Source organism: Fukomys damarensis, unplaced genomic scaffold (genome assembly GCF_012274545.1).
Source record: "Fukomys damarensis isolate Sample0158 unplaced genomic scaffold, DMR_v1.0_HiC HiC_scaffold_33, whole genome shotgun sequence".
In the NCBI taxonomy this organism is placed as follows: Eukaryota; Metazoa; Chordata; class Mammalia; order Rodentia; family Bathyergidae; genus Fukomys; species Fukomys damarensis.
In genome coordinates, this window is record NW_022900945.1 from 27933085 (window position 1) to 27952097 (window position 19013).

At 42.0% G+C, this 19013-nt stretch overlaps 1 long non-coding RNA gene across 3 annotated transcripts; it reads left to right on the plus strand.

Annotated features, from left to right (window-relative positions):
* Window positions 1-11657: 11657 nt before the first annotated feature.
* Window positions 11658-13428, plus strand: LOC104873295. 3 transcript variants are annotated; one of them, XR_783430.1, is made up of 4 exons: window positions 11658-11750; window positions 11891-11960; window positions 12741-12916; window positions 13133-13428. It is a non-coding gene; the product is annotated as an uncharacterized LOC104873295 (long non-coding RNA). The 3 variants fall into 3 exon arrangements; XR_783429.1 differs by lacking the exon at window positions 12741-12916 and having other exon boundaries at window positions 11842-11960; XR_783428.1 differs by lacking the exon at window positions 12741-12916.
* The last annotated feature ends 5585 nt before the right edge of the window (window positions 13429-19013 follow it).

The window sequence follows — 19013 nt, forward strand, 5'->3', positions numbered from 1 at the left end:
ATGGGGGAAAAAGAAAAACAATGGTGAAAAAACAATGAAATCAAAAACTGGTTTATTGAAAGATCAATGAAATTTAAAAACCTGTAGTCAGACTAAGGATAAAAAGAAAAAAGACGCAAACTTCCATGGTCAAGTATAAGACAGTGACATGGCTACCAATTCTACAGATTTTAATAAATGAAAAGGGAGCACTGTAAATAAAATTATGCCAATAAATTTGACAACTTAGATGAAGTGGACAAATATTCTGTAAGACCTGGTATCACAGCTCACTCATAAATATAAATAGCCACTATTTGTAAATCTATTTATCTTTTAATTTAACTTTATTCTTAAAATCCTTTACACAAAGAAATTTCCAAGAAGAGATAGTTTCACTGGGAATTTCAACAAACATTTAAGAATGAAATAACATCATTTTGGACAAGACCTTTGAGAAAATTGCAAAGAACGGAGATCTTCCCAGCTCATTCTATGAAGCCAGCTGTATTCTGATACAAAAACTAAGCAAAGCTTTCAAGAAAAATACTGACCAATAACTTTCATATGTACAAAAATTCTTAACAAAATTTTAGTGAGTCAAAACCAACAACATAGAAGAAGAATTTATTACGGTCAAGTGGAGTTTATCTGAAGAATAGAGGATAATTCGACATTTAAATAGTAACCAATATAATTATCCATAGTAATAGGCTGCAAAGGAGGAGAAATAGAGAAAAGGAATGGACCATCTAGCACTTTGACCTGTGCACAGGGCATTAGGTGCTCAGGTACCACAGCTCAGGAAGTGAAAGCCTCAGATAGGGAAGACTGGAGATTCTGGGAGAAGCAGGGCCAAACTGCTCTTCGTTCTCCAGCTGAGTCTCAGTCACTTTTTGTCTTGAGTGAGCAAGATGCCCCAAAGCCTTCCAGTACAACCGCGCATGTCATGATGTTTCGATGACAGGCTGCATACTTGACAGTGGTCCCATAAGATTATATTTCCTCCTGACACTGCAGCCACCTTAGTATGTGTAAGTACATTTTATGATGTTTGCAGAACAACGAAATCTCCTGATGCTGGATTTCTGAGAACATGTGTCCATTATCATGTGGCAGATGGTTGTGTATCCTTTTTCTACCAAAGGATGTTTTGAAGTAATTTATTTCCAAGCTCCCCAAAGAGGTTTGATTTTGTTAAACAACCACAAGCCCATTCATATCTGTTATTTTTAGTGTTCTTATTTTAGCTCTCCAAACTATTTAGTACAGCCATTTTCCAATGGCACATCCTCAGTAATTGCTTTTGCTTAAAGTAACAATGATGTTGACTTTTCTGGTCAAAGAGGAAACCACTAACTAATGACAGCTGAACTGGGCTTCCAGCAAGTAAAGAAAAGGAGGCATCTCTTCCCATCTCAAGAAGGTGACACAAAGATATAGGCATGAAAACAAAACCCATCCTGCAGGTAAAATATCTCCTCATTTGGAAATTCTTTCTTATATCTCATCTACATTCCTCAAATCTTCCACCTTTTTCTCGGATCAGTCTCTAATTATTAGTCTCTTTCACTATCATACAAGCTGTCATTAAGGGGCTGTTAGGCCTGTTTTTCTAGGCTAGTTGACCCATTTTTCTCACAATGGATCTTAGTTTCAGTTCTACCCAGATTGTGATCTAATTTGTCCTTCTCTGTCTCATTGTCCTCCACCCTGCTCAATTGCCACATTAAAGTGGTTGTAGATAAGTGTTCTCTTCCCATTCTCAAAATGTTTCTTCTCTTCCCTGCTTTCATCAGCTCTTATATGTATTTTATAACCAACATTTCTGCTCTCTCCAGTGTCCCTATACCTCACATATAACTGCTGATAGACTCTCTTCTTTACCCAGGCATTTTCTAAGGGCTAGCCATGGCCATTGCAGCCCCTGGCCTGAAAGCCTTCCTTTTCACATGTGAAATAAAGTCCTCTATTAGCTGGATTCATTGATTTCCCACTGAACCACTTCAGTGTTCCTGCAGTCCAATCAAACTCACTGAATTCCAGAATTAATGCCATACACTTGTTTTCAACTCTCCTCTGCCCAAACTTGCCTAAAGAGTTCTCCCTTTCTCAGCTTGTTAAAATTCTACCTATTCTCTTTTTCCTCAGAGGCCTAGCTTGACGGAAATTGCATTGTAATTCTCCCCATCGAAGAGATTACTCTGGGCTCCCTGGTCTATGATATATATATTTTGTTTGTACTTTGCAGAACTTTTTTTGGTCCACCATGTAGTCCTTGAATGTGGGCCTGTGGGCCTGTCGTCCTCACTCAAAGCAAGCTGCTTGTGAACAAAGCCAGGTGGGGCACCTCACAGTGAGCCCCAGGTCTCTAACTCAATGCAGAGCACACTGTTTGTCTTAACCTGTGAATACTGGTTGAAAGAGTCTGGAAAATATGTGCCTGCAGCCAAGCCATGGGCCCACAACAGTTTCCTCTGGTCATGTGACTGACCTCTGATGTTCAATGACTCAGCAAAAACTTGCAGACCAAATGACAGGAAATTAGCTCTTCAAAAGCAGACTCCACTGACAACGATGAAAAACACATGTGCCTGGAGCCCCAGCGCTGGAGCTGGGAGGTTTCCTAGGCTCACACTAAGGGTCTGCAGACTGTCCCGGAGAGGGTGCCTGCAAGTCCTGCAGAGACTTGTGTGTGTAAAAAGAGCCGTCCCTCCCTTACCCAAAAATCCCACTTGTCAGCATTTTTCCGTACAATCAAAACTTGCTCTCCTAGGCATCTAAATTTTTAACAGTAAAATCTTGCTTTGGTGTAACAGTTTCCAAAAGGAATAACACAGTTGCCCAGTTCTCTTCCTTGCTAAGCTGTCAAGCATGCTATCCAACTTCTTGATAAATCTGGGCTGACGGCAGGTATATTACTTGGTGTTTTCCTGCAGAATTTCCCACCCCACTACTAAAGAGGCAAGAAGCCATTATATTTCAAGTACTGTAATTACAACAATAATAGCTAATTCTTAGAAGCACTTTCTATATGCCTAGTATACCCAGAAGCACTGTGTGTACATTTATTTTTGTTTCACATTATCCCTAAGAGGTAGGTGTTATTTTACCAGTTTCCACAAGAGAAAACTGAAGGTCAGGGAGATTAAGTAACCTGTCCAAGGTTGCACAGCAAGTTAAATAATGGAGATTAATGCCTGACCCAGGTCTCTGGGCTCCAGAGCTCACATTGCGAGCCCTACCTTCTGCTACTTCCCTGGCTACAAGTTCACCTGAGATGCAGTGACCGCTGGTCCAGGGACTTTCCCGGTTTTAGCTCTACGCTACTTCTCAGTCCAGAGAGAAGGGACGATCCAGCACCCTGGTTTGACTGCTAGAGGGCACTCTGGCAGAACTCTTGACTTTTACAGTCCCATTTCTGCCCCATTGTTTGTCCCTGGATGCTGAGACTGGGGAAGCAGCCCACTAGCCAGGCAGTTCAAACCACCAAGTCCAGACCTTGCTCCCCAGGGCCCAAGGGACACCAGGGCTCCCTAGACACTTAGTAATGCAGCTTCCCCTCAGGTATTTTGTTCAACTTTAGTGGGAACCAGCAACTTCTATAAATAATCAAGTTCTTTGGATTCAAAACAAGAGACTGGCTATTTCTAAGCTAGCTATATATTGTGAGGCATGGCAGCGAGCTTATCTTTTCAATCGTAAAAGCTAAAAGAAACTCTTGGATCCTAGGAACTGTGGCACCATACATTATTTGGTTTTGCATGTCAGCTGACAAACATGAGGCTCTAGTCTTGGTATGGGTGCAGGTGTTTGGCTGTAGCTGGACTCCAATTCTTGCATGAAGGCACTGCAGGAAGAAATGCTTTGAAGAGAGACCAGGGGTGACTTTTGCAGCAAAGAACTGCTTACTCTCACAGAATCTGTGGTAAGCAGCAACTGAGTTAACTGCCGTCACATGTTTATTCCAGTGGGGTTTTAGTGCTTCTTCAAAACTAGCCTCCCACGCAGTGACCATCCCTACAACTCCTTCCTTAATTTGCCTGGACTGCTACCCTGAGCAGAGTTTTGGGGCTTTGTCATCTGTCTTCTGCTCGGAGAACTTTTCTGGAAATGAGTGGTGTGGGGAGATGGGGTTAGTGACTGTCTGCCCCTCTTGGAGGCTGAGGCTGTCGTTATCTGGAGGATGTTGGTTCCACATGACATTAAGTGCTCCTGTGAGAGTTCAGAGTTAACTTCAAGCAAAACAAATTGAGTAATATTCTGCCTTCCTTCTTGCATCCTCACAGGCCTGGACATTATCTTGGCAGAAAGACTCAACATTTTAGGGAAAGAGAAGCAGCAGAGGAAAGCCAATCCACGTACTGCTCTCTCTCCCATTCTCCCTCTCCCTCTCTCTCTCTCTCTCTCTCTCTCTCTCTCTCTCTCTCTCTCTCTCTCTCTTTCCTGGACACCCTCAGTTTATCTTGGACTCCCCTGCAGCAGTCGAGAGGGTTGGATGGAGAGCCATTCCCTCAGGGATGCTCTTGAGCCCGCACTGCCCACCACCTCCCCTCAACTCCCCAGTTCCAAGGGAGGCTGTGGGTGTTTCATGGGGCAGGGGAATTACTCTTGAGTGAGCTAAATGAGACCCCTTTAGGAATAAGATAATGCAAGGATACCAGAAAAGGTAACTAATTTGTTTTCCCTAAGAAATAAACAAATAAAAAAATATTCCATGGAAAATTATAAAGACATTTTTAAAGGATATTGGGATTCACAGTTCAGCTCATTTATTTTTCATTTGCTTCTCAAATTATTTAGAAGATTGCTTCTTAAAATAAAAAGGTCAGGATATTTGTCTCCACAAAACCAAACCAGCTATGCTTCCTTGCACACAAGTCCACAACATCTTCCTGAGGGGATGTGCTGGCCTTGTGGCCTAAGTGCATATTCTCTCATAGGATGCTCCCCTTTGGAAATCAGCCACCATGTTGTAAGGGAGCCCAGGATCCATGGAGAAGCTGAGCTGATTAGAAACGAAGGCTCCCTGCCAACAGTCAGCACCAATTTGCCAGTAAGGCTCTCAAAAGTGGACCGATCTGCCCCAGTCAGCCTTGGTATAGTCACAGCTCCAGACAAAATGCAACTGAAACCTCAAGAGAGACCTTCAAACCAAGACTGCTCTCAAATTCCTGACTCCATGGGGAGATAAGAGATGATTATTTTTGTTTTAAGCTACTAAGTTTTGGACTAAATTATTAGGAAGCACTGCATAAAAAAATACACATAGCATGTTGTCCTTGGGTTTGTCCCCTCCTGATTATAGTGTGGCTGCTACAGCTCCTGATAGCACATCATTTCAGGTAAATACAAATATTTTCAAAATTCGATTAATCTTACAATAGGCATCAAGCTGCTACGATCTTCCAAATCCAAATCTGGATATGGGATTCCCTTACTAAGAGTATAGAATAGGCTACCTTTTTATCCTGTTTTCCAAGCAAGAACAAGAAACTACTCTAAAATCTTTTAATCTACATATCTTTACCACCACCAATAAGCTCATTAAGGAAACCCCATTTGTAGCAACCAATAAGTTCATTTAAAAACCACTGACTTCATTAGGAGAAATATATTTCTAGCATTAATTATGCCAAATAGCAAAGCCTGTGCTGTGGATCATAGATAAAAATCCCGGAAGCTCTTTTTCGAGCTGCTTGAGTAGAAGCTGCCTAATTAGAATGCTAGCTCTCTACCCTAGGGCATGGGTTTCCACTGAGGGCAAATGATGAGTATAACGCCACTTGGAACACATGTGTGAGACAGCACTGCCAGTACTTTGATGACGTGTTTTAAAGTAAATTACAGACATTGTAACACCCAACCTGGCTCTTTGATCTCAAGCTCATTCCTACCCCTCCTTCCAAGGTCCCCCAGTGGAGTCTCACTCTTAATTTTCACTCACTCCACTACTCAAATACAGGGACGGATTTCCTTTCTGATATTCCCTGCAGAATGAGCTGTAGAATCCCTGTGTGAGCTCTTAGCTGGAAAATGTGCCTGTTTCCAAAAGAAGCCAGCAATCTTTATAGGCAGTTCAGTCTAAACCTATATTCAAAGAAAGGTACACTGAATTTATTGAACTACCTCATAACTTGCTATCAGAGTCAGTAATTCTCATCTTGGCTGAGGATGCGATTTGGCCTCTTGGAGCCTACCAGATTAAGACCAAGACCATGTTAATCCTAAATGGCTGCTGTCTGGCTTTCAAAAGGGAGAAAGTGAAAAGATACAAAACATAAAATTTCCTTAGTGTCCATCTGGGGATAGATAGGAAATGTCCTACTCTCCAAGGGGCAGCCATCAGCGAAGTGTTATTTGCCATATGGATATGTGGGCATTTACTAAAAGAAAATAAAGCTAATAAAGCTGAGCTAAGGACCGTGGGGAGCGACTCAGGAGGGAGCCTGCATTCCAACCTCATCGTACAGGCTCAGTGGCGGTGAATGTGCTCCTTAGCCTTCCCTGACCCTGTGCTCCCTTATCTGTGCAACACAGTGTCACAGAGACCCCATCCAGCTGATGATGGTCCTGGATGCTTGCAACTCTTGCTTCTAGATAAACCTTGGATCACTGCCTTCTTTGTTTCTCCCATATTTCTCTCTTCTATTCCTCTCATCCCTTAATCCTTCCCTCCTCCCTCTTTCATTCTTTCTTTCCACATAGAGTACCTGCTGTGACCCACTAATAGTCCCTGCCCTGTAAGGCTTCACTGTTAGGAAAGAACATATCCATAATAATTACCAGAACTATTATTATTTTAATGGAATAAACATTAGAGTGTAAATTGCCAGTGTAGGCTGAGCTTTACTTTGCACAGGTACTGTGCTAAATGCTTTGTATGCATCAACTCATTTCATTGAATTCCAGCAGCACCCTGTGTGGGAGGAAATGCTGGTATCCCAAATTGAACTTCAAAGAAACCTAGGGAAGCACCTCAAATCCCGCAGCTCTTACTAATAGAGCCTTCTGAACAAAGGCACCCTTGAACTGGAGGGACTTCCCTTGATTTAGAACAGCTGATTGTATAACCACATTAACTCAGAACTTTGCAAATGATGAAAGAAAGAAAGAAAAGCATGTCACTGCCATGTAATGACATCACAACGAAGGAAATTACCCATGGTTTCATTGGGCTACGTGTTGACACAGATAGTGCATTGCTTTTTTTTTTTTTTTGCCAAACACACACACACACACACACACACACACACACACACACAATGCCCATTTCATGGTTTCAAGTCTTGCTTCATTTCCTCCCTTATGCTAAGTGATGCCATCTATGTTTATTGGTAGAATACCAGAGTTCTCTTAGCCTCCTTCCTGCTTCCCCAATTTTCTGCTTTACACATTTGTAAATCACATGGTTATTTTGTGGGCTACATGCTTAAAGGTACTTTACTTAAGAAATGTTCTAGAAGAGATAGAGGAAAACCTCTTCACTTTCTAGGAACAGTGACAGCTACCTAAAGGTCTTGTGTGATTGTTCCCTCATTTAAATTCTGGCTTTGACTTATAGCTGGCTGTGTATTTTGGAAATATTTGTGGAAATGTAATCCTTTGATGTTTTTCTGCTCTTCCCCTTCCCTTACCCCAGTGGTAGGAATTGAAACCAAGGCCTTTGCACTGAGCTATATCCTCAGCCTTTTTGCCTGGGGAAAGGAATTTTCTAAGTCACTAAGTTGCCCAGACTAAACACAAACTTATAATACCTTTACCTTAGCTTTCCAGAGTGGTGGGATTATAGATGTGCACCACTATTCCCAGATCTTCCCTCTTCTTCAAGAGAAAGCATTCCATTTGTCTTGGGGAATCACTTCTCCACCAATCTCTGTCGAAGGACTCGAGGTCTGCACACTCAAGATCACAGTCCTGATCTATGCTGGGTTGCCAAGTGCCACCCTTGGAACTTTCAATGATTCTCTTGGGAAAGAAGTGAATGTCTCTCATTTTGAGTAACCAGGCTGGTGGGCAGCCAGCATGGTGGCTTGATTTATAAGTATTTATCTTAGCCATCACTTGGGAAAAGCCTACCTGAAAATGAAGGTAACACACTGTCAACATTTCTGCTCAGGCTGGTTAATCTGGCTAACATCCTTCATGGCTTTCTTCCTGCCAAAACATGAGGCAACTATTGTTCCTGCAATAAGGCACTGCCAGAGGAGCCACAATGGGCGACACAATGACTATTGATATTGCCTTTATTCAAAAGCTCAGTGCTGTCCCTTACCCAAGGTTCTCTATCTCCTGACTGGAATCGCAAACCCCTAAGACTACTTAAAAACTGCTTTTCTGCCTTGTTAGTGTTAGGATTTTTCTTCCAACTCTACTTTTCCCCCTACCAAGAGCTGTAAGCCTTACAGGAGAGATGTCTCTTCATGTCCTAGCAAGCAGCTCTGTACAGTCAGTCTGGAAGCCTCTTGGAATTAATAGCAACACTTCCATTACCAGATGATATCATCTCAGAACCAGGTGGCTAAGCCATTCCACTTTCTCCTGAAGCCTCAGGCTCTTCACTCAGAATATGAGGTGCTAGGCTTCTGCTGCCTTCTGAGACTGCTTGCCAGTCATGCCAGCCCTAACACCCAGGATAGTAAGGTAGGTGCCTGCTTGAGTCTGCATCAGCATGCAACAAAGTTGGTCATTACATGTGATGGCCCAGCCATCTTTCAGAGCTAAACATTGTGATCTTTTAGGATGACACCTTGATTTGCTCTGGTTGTGGGTAGACAGGAAACTTTTTCATTGTTGGTGGGAGTGCAGACTGGAGCAACCACTATGGAAATCAGTATGGAGATACCTCAAACAACTAGGATTAGAAGTACTATTTGACCCAGCTATTCCTCTGCTGGGTATCTTCCCAAAAGAATTTTAAAAATCATACAACAGTGATATATGCTCACCCATGTTTAGAGTGGCATAGTTTGTAATAACTAAAACTTGGAAACAGCCCAATTGCCCATCAACTAGAGACTGGATAAAGAAGATGTGGGTGTTTTTTTTTTTTTTTTTTATAAAATGGAGTACTACTCAGCCATAAATTATGAGAAACTGAAACATTTATAGGTAAAATGGGTGCATGTTGAGGCCATACTGTTAAGTGAAATTAATAGGACACATATGTGTAAATACCAAATAGTTTCTCTGGTGTGAAAAAGTAAAAGTGTAAATAAGGATCAAAATGTATAATTGATTAATATTGTGTAATAGGAAAAAAGGTCTAAAGGTGTAGGGGAAGTGGGAGGGGTAGGGGAAAGGTAAGAAGGGAAAAGAAAGAATATGACAAAATGGAAACAATGTCTTTGTAAATAAGGAAGGGTGGAGAGGGTGAAGGGAGGGTAGGGGAATGGGGAAAAATAAGAACCAAGATACATCATGCAAAGGTACAAGACCTCAATGATGAATGTAACTGTACTGTATACCTAAAATGTACCACTAAACTTAATTTTAAAAATAAAACTCAGGGCAAAAAAAGAAAAAAGAAAGAAAATCAGGATTTCTGGTGACCCACTATGGCAGCTCTGGGCCATATTCTTTTCTGGCCAGATTATTTGAGATGTTAACATACCTACAAGGATCCCTCTCTTGTCTATTAAAACCCTCTAGACTTTCTGGTCCAGTAACAGAAGTATCATAGCTACATTCCTGATTGTAACACCGCCTTTTCTCCTAGGAACCCGCCAACCAAAAGAACAAAGGCAATTCAGATTTCTTGGCAATGTTTTATTTGTGAACAAATTGTAAAATAGTTGAATCAGAAATTCAAGGAGGTCTCCACCAAGGTAGTTTTCTATTTCCCAAGGTTACTTCTTAATCAGTTTTTGTACTAAGAATGCATTTTCCCATGGAAACAGTATCATAGATTATAACAAGAGACCCAGGCCAAGCCACAAGTGCCTCTAGTAATTATAGTGCCAAGATTGCTTTTACAATAACTATATTTCAGGGCCTGGGATTTAGTTCAGTGGCACCATACCTACCTCACAAGCACAGGGTCCCGAGTTCAATCCCCAGTACAAAAAAAAAAAAAAAATCAGTATAACTATATTTCAGTCACTGTATAGATACAGCTTCTATAGAAAAGCCTCTATTGCATTTCAAGCATGAACTCAGGATTCTAGGAACACATTTCCAAGCTCCCATATTCATTTAAGTGGCATAAGGAATTTCTTCTTTAGGTCAAGCATACATTCATTCCTGCAGATATTTATGTAGTACCTAGTTTGCAACAGTCATTGTGGAAATAGCAGGGGACAAAATCACCCGCAAGGGTTCTGAATTGGGGACAGAAAGGAAGCTGCTACTGTACTGGCAGCATAATGCAGGAAGGTTATATTCAACTCCTTCTTCCAAAATGACTACTGGACCCCAAAGGTGAATTTCCATTTCCACCCTAAAATGCAGACTTCAAAAGTCTGTTGTCTAGCTTAACAGTGTTTAGATCTAATCTTCACCTTGCATTCCATTTTCCACATTTAGCTGTTGACTCCCGAGTTGACTAAAAGCAAATCAAGATAAGACATATTTCCTCTTCCACGTGACAAAATGATTCCAGGAGGCACATTGAGGTTTCATTGAGCTTAACTGGCTTAATGGCTTCAAATTCCTTGGAAACCTTAACAAATTTGGGGGGAACTGGACTATAGTGATGTTTCCTGTGCCAATGGAACAGAAGGTAAAGAATATAGCTGCACTGTTCTGCTTCCCACCTGCTCTGGGGAAGTACACCAGGTATCCATCTGCTTTTCCTCTAATGGCTTCTTCTGCCTCAAAGATCTGAGTGTCCTGCTGCAAGGCTAACTGTGGAGTGGAGATTACATATTTACCTAGCTCTTTACTACCTCTCATTTATTTCCCCAAAGCACCCAAAGTGTTCCAGAATTTGAAAGGAATATGCTAATTTTCAAGCTAATTGCTGCTAATAAAGGGATTTCACAGGTTTTATTTCCTTTAAAATCATGTACTGTGGTATTTATGATTAGGGTTGATAGAGAACAGCTTTCCCCTACAGAGAAAAAAAACCCATAAAACTCCAAGAGTAATAAATCCCATGAGGTTTAATACCTCCTCTTTTTCTCCCTTAATAGGTTTGCTTGCTTATCTGGATTAAAACTTGTAATGAGCACTTTCCCCCCAAATGGTTTACAATAAAAAACCAATGTCTTCACTATAATATCTTTAAATTGTGAGCTTACTTAAGACAGAAAGTATCTTTAGTTCTATTGAAGAAGTTCATGGTAAAAGAGAAAAAAATACATACTTAAAAAAAAACCTTAATTGTTATTCAGATATTGCTAAAAAAAAAACTGGCTTTCATTACTGGAATAGCACAATTTTCTAATGACCTGATTGTCCAGTAAAAAAAAAACAAACCCCCAAACCAGGACCAGGCCAGGACCATAACAAGCCTTTATTATGGGGAGGTCCACCGGGCTGTCTCTGGACAAAGAAGAGGGAGAAATATAACAGAACAAGGAGCTTCTTTTATAGGAGTGGGGTGGTGTTAGCCTAAGCAGGGGTGGTGTTGAGTGAGGTGGTAATAAGAGATTGGAGGAGCCTGTGACATCACTAGGAGGGGCTTGTGACATCACTAGCTGCCAGGAGCTAGCCAGTATCAGGTTACTCTTTTGGCTGGGAGAAGAGGCATGATGGGAAGAAGAACCTGGTCCTTTGTTGGGAGTATTATGGAAGGAATTGGCAAGTGACAGAGAGGCAACAGAATGGAAGTAAAATAACAAAATTTTACTCATTGATGAGGGTCGATCGCACATAAGCTGTGCCTGGATTGACCCACTGTTACAACTCCTTCTTTTATAGGGTTTTATGGCCATGATCTCATCTAGGTTGTTACATTGCATTTTCACAGTTCACACTGCTGATATTCAAAGCATGGTGGCGAGGCAGTTGAATTTCAACCCAGATGCAGCACTTCTTTGGTAAGGGAGGTTACCTTTAAACTTCATCTAGTTATCTATTCTAGCCAAGGGGAAGGGGGCATGTTTGGTCAGCAAAACTAACAATGGTTCTTTTCATTTACAGAACTTTTTAGGGAGACTAGATGCCTCCCATGCTGGTTAATTCTGAACTAAACAGAGCAAAGGGCAGAAGTTATCTTACACTGTGACATTTCCTAAGTTTTTTGCTATTAAGGTGCTCTCTATCAGGAGAAGCCATAATTTAACATGGAGGCTGCTATTCTGTGTGGCAGCCATTTTAAGGAAAGAGGAATCTAATACCAATATCAAGAACAAGCAAAGCACTCTTATAAAGAAACAAACAGATTATTTCTGGAATACACTTGTTTAAGATCATGAGAGGGGACACATATATTTGTTGCATTTGGCAATTATAAATTTCACATGACCTACACATGTGTAAAGGACAGAAAAAGTCCTTATCATAACTTGAATTCCCATGGAAAATGACTTCCTAAAAGCAATGGAAATGAATTCAGATACTCAATATTTGTAGATACCATCCTTCTATCTTCCCTGGAGCAAGTATAACTGTGTTCCAAACCCAGGCACCAGAAACTTAAGACCATGCACCAAAGCCCAGTCTTCCTGGTCCTTGTGGCCCCTGGTGTCTAGTCTGGAGGAAAGGTGGAGATGGCCTGGTCTCCTCTCCTCCTTCTTCTCTTCCCATGGGGATAGGATGCAGATTTGGGATCAGAGAAGGATGAGATAAACAAGCACCTCCCTGCTTCCCCCTTCTAGAGTCTGAACACAAAGAAACTGCTAAGAGACAGCAGTTCACCCTCGAGTGTCCATCTCAGGGAGCCCATCTGTCATGTCTTCAGAAGTGAAATATCACCTTTTCTGGATTGGAGGGCCTGCAGTTAGCCAACCTGATTCCAGGCTCTGCTGCTTTCTACCTATGTCACTTGGAACAAGTAAATGAACCTCAGTCATCTCATTCATAAAATTTAGAATAATACAAATTCTACCTTGTGGAGCTGAGGATTAAATGAGTTTGCACTGGGACAGCAAAACAAGCATCATAATGTATACAGGAAATAGTAAGCACGCCACAGTGGGAGCTAGTTTTCTAAAAGATGGTGCTTGGGTTTTATTTACATGAATTACAAAACATGCATTTTCTTCCCCAGATTGGAAAAATGTTTTTCCTATTAAGCTCAGAAGATCCAGAGACTCAGCAGTTTATTGGCGTTCCCAAACACATGATGGTCCGTGGGGGGATTTTAACCTCTGCATGAAGTACTGTTTTCGGCTCTGGAAACAGCTTAATTTATTCTCTCTATTCAAGAGTAAGAAATATCACTTCCCCAGTCCATGAAAACCAAAGAAGAGAGACGTGGAAGGTACCTTGCAGAGCACTCCCACACATTTCTACGACATTTCCTGCAAGGCAGCATTGCAACTCCAAGCAAATAAAAAAGTTGGGCAACAATTTTCTTAAGTACCGTCTACATAAAGAACACTGTGCTGTGGTTATACAGCCATAATGGACAGGAGGAAACAATGCAATAAAATCCTTGTGGCTAGATGTGAGGGAGGAAGAAACATGAGATGGTATACTGAGAGCTAAGTTGGACATCAATAGAGCTGGGTCCCTCGGTACATCCCCTCCCCTTAATAGCTGTGCTGTCTCAGACATGATGGTCAACATCTCTGTGCCTGTGTGCTCAAATGCATGAGTCGAGGGGTGGCCTGAATCAATCCGGTGGTTCCAGTTAAGGAGGTGACATGGTGTGTGATAAATAACAAAGCAATTCTCACTACATCTTAAATCCCAGGTGGCTAGGCTAGACCAAATAAATCACTGAGAGAAAGGCTTAAGTATCCTAGTAGCTTTGTTTAAATGCTTTAAATCCTGAGCTACCTATTTCCTCAGTTAACAGGAAGGACCTAGTAATGAGGACAGTAGTTGACTGGGCTATGGATCGGAGCTGGTGGTGAGGGTTGAACACTCTGGAACATGAACCTATCTGGAGCCTGAATAAGGAAAGGGGCCATGGATTAGCTCATTGTGCAAAGACACTACAGAACTCTGGGTCAGCCTGAGTCAGGAAGATGCTCAATCTCCTAGAAGGGGGCCAAAATCATCTCATAGAAATCCGGATCTTACTGTTTTTCACCTGTGATTGAAACCCTGCTTATATATCACTTTACAAGAAGAATCAGTGTTAACATAAGCAGACCAGCATTGAGGTAACAAAGCCACCTCTGTGAATGGGCCTCCCAGACCCACTGCCCAATGTTGCACCCTAAAAACAAACCAATGCAAGCTGGCAAAGACCTCATTCCTCCACAGCCAGCTGGGGAGCAAGCATGCTGCCCACCAAGCTCTTCCACAGAGGTATCAGACACCAGGGTCTGTCGGAAGCCAGCCAAGCTGTGGCTTTCAGCCCCTCTGAATTTAGAGAGGCAGAGAGGCCCCTTCGATCAGCCCACTCCCCTCCTCCAGGTCATGGGTGTAGCACGCTTGCTCCCTCCTCTGTTGACAGGGTCCTGGCATGAGGCCTTTCCATTTCCAAAGCATGGAAAGACCCTGAAATGAATCATAGCTCACAAGTCACAGGGCTCTCTTGAGATCTCTGTTGCAGGAAGTAGCTCTAAATGAGACTCCTTCTCTTCCCCCACTGTCGTCAGGGGCCCAGAGTGTGGTTTCTCAGAAACAGCCTGTGTGACAGCTCTTGCAGACAATCCAAGGTTTAAAAGCTCCAAAGAGGCAGAGAGCCTGTTCTCACCTGGAACAAATGTCTTCATACACTGCTGCCTTGATCAGGAACAAATAATGATCGTTCAACCAGTACACGCCCTAAGTAAACATGCAGACATGGAATCCGAGCTGGCTGGGAGTTCTCACGCCTTTGTGTCTTTCATCACCCTGTCCCCTCCACTTAGAATGGCTGCTTTGGCTGGCTAATTTGGCTTGTTCTTGGAGACTCACTGAATGCCTGACCCATCTCACACAGCACGCACACACCATGTCCTCATTACCTGAGCATAATGGTATCTGTATTCAGAGCAGCTTCAAGTACCCAACTCAGCATGTGGCAAAGAGAGAACTCCACCAAAGATTCTAAATACATGATTAGTGCCAAACCCATTATATTAGGTGTTGTAAAGGTAACCTCTTCTTTCCCGTTTATTCATGGACACCCAAAGATCATGAACTGACCAGGGCATGAGGGAGCATCTTGGAGAACGTTCTCCAATTCACAGACACTTGGAACATTTGGAAAGTGCAACATTTCCTAAGTAATGGATTTCCCCAACTGGGGAGAAACAAAAAATCCTTAAGAACAGATATTTTATTATTCCCATTTGATTAAGCTATTGAGGTAGAAAAGGCTCAGGACTAAGTGTTACCAGTGTTTAGAATTTCCGCAATAGGGGCAGGTCATCACTCAGTAACTTCACACTTACTTGGCAGGCAGCCACAGGGTGCCAGGCATTTTGCAGGACCCATAAGAAGGTGAACAAAACAGATTTGGTTTCTGTGGTCATAATATGGGTGTGGGAGGAATTGACTGGATATGAATAAGTACATAACAGCAGACTGTATTTAATACTCTAAAGGAAAAGTAAGCAACACCACAAGAGATTATCTGAGAGGAGCAGGGCCAGATTAGCTGCATTTATAAACCACCACTGTGTTTCAGTGCTGTGTTTAGACTTAGCTCATTCCCCCAGGGCCTGCAAAAAGAGCAGAGATTGAGATCCTCCCCCTGAAGAGATCCTAAGGCTTTTGAGTAACCCCTGCTTCCCTTTTTGTTAAAAGAGGAGGTTACAACACATTTCCTACTCGCTTCCCATTTTAGTATGGGAAGCACTTTAATGCTGTTTTTTCAAACTACTAAGTGAAATTACCATTGATAATGGCTTTCACAGAAATGAGCAGATATTTTCCATGAATTCAGATTTCTAGTCAGTGGACAACACATTTCTTCAAACATCTCAACTCTCGTTTTTTATATTATGATTTTCCCCATTCTTTGAAAGATGAAAACACTTTTAGAAAGGTGAAAACACTTTTAGAAAGGTAAAATCACATGAACTGAGAAGCTTGCCTTCCCCAGGAGCACAACACAGGAAGGCCACTTTACTCCCTCCCTGCCGCTTCCCTGAGGTGGGAGGCAGAGCTTCCTTCTTGAAGACCAGCAGAGACACTTGCTTATATTTTTCTGTTTTTCTTGCACCCCAGTCCACCTCAGCAGATATGGGAATTACTGCAGGAATGAAACAGACCCCTGAGATCCCCCAGATGCAGTTCTGGTTTGGATCCAACTGATGCAGGTAAGGTAAGGGGAAAGGAATTTCCTAATCTCTAGGTCAGTGCAACAAATTTGTGGCATACAGTGAGGCTCTGCTGGACAGACTCGTCCCAGAAAGATCACCAACCAAGGGCTCATGGTGGTGAATCACCAGGGCCCCAGAGGGCTGGCCCAGGGGAGCCTTGTGCCAGTAAAGCAAAGATTGGCTCATGCCTTGTTTCTCCCCCAAGTCTGACTTTCCTCCGGCACAGCCTCCCTGCTGCCTGGGACTGCTGGGGGCAGCATTAGCTTCTGTTCCCATAGGGGAGGATAAAGGTGGTGGAGGTGCAGTTAGTATTCTTATGGCACATGGTGCAAGAAGCCAGGGGGGCTTTCTGGAGACACGAAGCCACACAGGACAGGCCATGCACAGGGCAGCAGGTGTATGCTCAGTTGGCAAAGGGGGAGTGTGTGGCCATGCAGTTCACAGACCCTTCCCTACCCACAGGCATATTCCAGGCCCATCACCTCCCAGGCAGGCAAGGAGCCTGAGGTTCAGAAGGTTGGAGGAGTTGCACATTCATCACGTAGCTAGATGGTGAAAACTCCATCAGTTGAGCAAGTTACTGTTACACTGCTGCCTCCCTGTGACCCAGGACTCCTACTGTAGAGAAGGGAGAAAATGATTACCTGGAAGCACCCCTTCCAAAGCCGTAGGACACCCTTCAACCTTCTCTCTGAAATTCTGAAATTCTCTCTGAATTTTGAAAAACTAGTTCACCTTAAGCTGTTAATGACTCACAAGCCACCCTCAGCATATCTGTCATTGGAATAACTGGGAAAGAGATCTGCAGATGCATCAGAGGACCTTGTAGAAGACCTTTGTCCTTTCCCACCCCACAACAAATTTCCAGATTTCCTCTGTATCTGTGGTGCAAGGCATGGTGCTAAGTACATGCAGATCCTCTAAAACACAACTGATGATGGGTGAATGAATAAGTACATGGATGCATGGGCTACCCCCAAGCCTTCCAGTAAAGAAATCATTCACTTATTCAAATGATATTCACAAAGAATCAAGCCTGCAGGAAAGAAGATAAGCACTAGAGATAGTCCTGTGAACTAGGCAAAAGTCTAACAGTGGACTTGGTCATTAAATAAAAAGTAACCAAATAACTAGTTGTACTTAAAGTTAGATATGGTAGGAGGGCCAGGAGATTTAGCTCAATGGCACTGCACCTGCCTCTCAAGCACAGGATCCTGGGTTCAAAGTTAGGTATGGTATTAAGGCTAATAGCCACAACTATAGGTTCTGACCATTTAGGTATCCAGAAGTTAATCTGTAATCTAATTTTGTAACTTGCCCATCATATTAACCAAATTCTAATTTTTAAAATTCACTTCAATATTGTTTAAACACAACCTATATGTTATAATTTTTCAATTCAAAAGTTATACTTAACATGCACAAAGGAAAAACCAAGGCTCATAAATAAAAGCTCTAGAGAATAAGATTTCAAAGGTATCTTTACCAACCTATCTAAAGATTAATATTTTAAAGTTCAAAAAAGCTTCTACAGTAGTATCACAAATATATTAAAAATTGCCTAAAAACCACTAAAAGCCAATCACAAAAATGTAAATAGTAACTTATTACCATTGTTAGTTTTTAAATTTTTATTTAATATGTAGTTATTATTTTGTAATAAAGTAAACTTCAAAAATCTTATTCAAATATTTAATAGACAATCTCATTTTCCTTTTGGAATTATTCACATTGCAAAGTCTACAGTATCTCATAATAGTGGATGTCCACTGTGGCTCTTTTCCCTCCCGACTATATATTTCTTGAAACAAGGAATAGATAATGAATTTTTTAAGTCCAAAATCAATAAGACCAACAGATGGAAATTCTAAAGTGTTGAATTCACATTTCCCAATGACCAAAGTCAAGACCTTTGGGCTTTCTGCAAAAATGTTTATCAAAACTTGTTAATGCTCCAGACTTGTCAAGAAATATCATTTATTAACAGCAAATATTTTGATCCACTCAAAGCATTTGTTTTTCATTTGTCACTGGCCTCTTGAGTCTTCTGTGATAATCTTCTAATTTTTTAAGTTATTATCTCTAGGTTTTACGATTATGGATTTCTTGTCTATATTAGACACATTTTCTAAAATAAAATATTTAAACAAATAAAATAGGCTTATAAAAATCAACTGAACTGAATAAAACCGGTCCTGATCACTGCTCATGCTGGCTGTGCCTCTGTGCTTTGTTCTTGCTGGGGCCTCCTCCCCTCTGTTTCCCTGTCTTCCTGGCCAAGTGAATGGGGTCTCAGCTTCACCATCATCTCCTGATGGCCCCTGCTCCAGGGGCTTGTACCCCCTTTCCTTATATACCTGCTGAACTGAGTACAAATATTTATGATGGTGCCTACACCTTTCATTGCTTGCATGGCTGTTACAAGGGCCCAGGCCACTTGGCACTGAACCTTGCTTTCTGTATGATGCCCCGCCATCCCAAGAGGTGTTCTGAAAGTAAGCTACAAATGATTGAGGCTCATTTAGGTCATTGTTGAAGCTGCGCACAGTTCCTCCTTTCCTGCTCAACTATCCCACCTTGTAAACCCCTGCTGGACTTCCTACAGACTACTGAGAAAATGCAAGGACTGGAGATGTGGCTCAGTGGTACAGTACTTGTCTGACATCTGCAAGGACCTGTGTGGGAAGAGAGAGAGAGAGAGAGAGAGAGGAGAGAGAGAGAGAG